General features: G+C 41.0%; 1 non-coding gene across 1 annotated transcript; it reads left to right on the forward strand.

The window, feature by feature from the left end:
- Window positions 1–950: 950 nt before the first annotated feature.
- On the forward strand, window positions 951–1,029 carry TRNAL-UAA. Its single transcript has one exon. It is a non-coding gene; the product is annotated as a tRNA-Leu (tRNA).
- The last annotated feature ends 215 nt before the right edge of the window (window positions 1,030–1,244 follow it).

Below are 1,244 nucleotides of genomic sequence, written 5' to 3' on the forward strand. Positions count from 1 at the left end.
ATGGCAAGATCCAAAGGCTGGAAGCTAAAACTAGACAACTTCAGGCTGGAAATAAGGTGTATGTTTGTAACAGTGAAAGTAAATAATCATTGGAACAACTGCCAAAGGTGGTGGTGGATTCTCTATCACTGCCAATTTTTAAATGAAGACTGGATGTTTTTTTTTCAAAAGAAATGCTCTAGGAATTATTTTGTGAAGTTCTCTGGACTGTGTTTATACTGAAAGTCAGACTAGGTGATTATAATGGTCCCTTGTGGCCTGGGAGTATTTGAACTGTATAGTGTGTCTGACGGTGAGTGAGAATAGTGTGTGGGGAAACTACCCGTGTATCTAAGGAGTGGAAGAGTCTGCCCTATGCCAACTTCAGAAAAGTCAGAAATTGGTTTCATGCTTGGCTAAACTTGGGTTCCCAGATCTTTGTGGACATCACAATAAATGAAGCTTCTTGGAATTCACCATTCCGTAGTTCAGTTTTTCAGTTTGAAATAGAAGGAAAAAATAGATGCCAAACATGCACTTGGTGTAAAATTCAAAGGGTGAATAGGACCTAGAAATGATACCTATGAAAACAGACAGAATCATAAAACTGTCGGTGCAATCCATGGCTGAAGTAAAAAAGGCAAAGAGAATCCAGGTGTTCATAAGTAAGCACTGAATGCAAATGAGGAAAAAGAAAAAATCTAGCACTTTATACACAGAAGACTTTTTAGACCACACTCTCAAATGGGACAAATTCTGCTCTCATATATGTAAACTGGGTTCAAATAAGAATTAAATAAGTTCATGGAGGATATGTACATCAGTGGCTATTAGCCAAGATTGTTAGGAATACACCTTCATACCAGCTGTCCCTAAATCTTCAAGTACCAGAAGCTGGGACTGGACAACAGGGGATGGATGCCCTGTTCTATTCATTCCCTCTAAAGCAGTAGCTCTTAATCTTTACTTGCACCAGGATGGCTGAGTGGTTAAGGCATTGGACTTAAGATCCAATGGGTGTGTGTGTGGGTTCAAGCCCCACTCCTGGTAGCTATTGTTTGGGGGGAATAGTTCAGTGGTTTGAGCATTGGCCTGCTAAACCTACTTTTGTGAGTTTAATCCTTGAGGGGGCAATTTGGGGCAAAAATCTGTCTGGGGATAGGTTCCCCTTTGAGCTGGGGGGGTTGGACTAGATGACTTCCTGAGGTCCCTTCCAACCCTGATATTCTATGATATTGCAGCCTGCATCTCTTTGGTTCTCAAAA

The sequence above is a fragment of the Mauremys mutica genome, chromosome 1 (genome assembly GCF_020497125.1).
Source record: "Mauremys mutica isolate MM-2020 ecotype Southern chromosome 1, ASM2049712v1, whole genome shotgun sequence".
Lineage (NCBI taxonomy): Eukaryota > Metazoa > Chordata > Testudines > Geoemydidae > Mauremys > Mauremys mutica.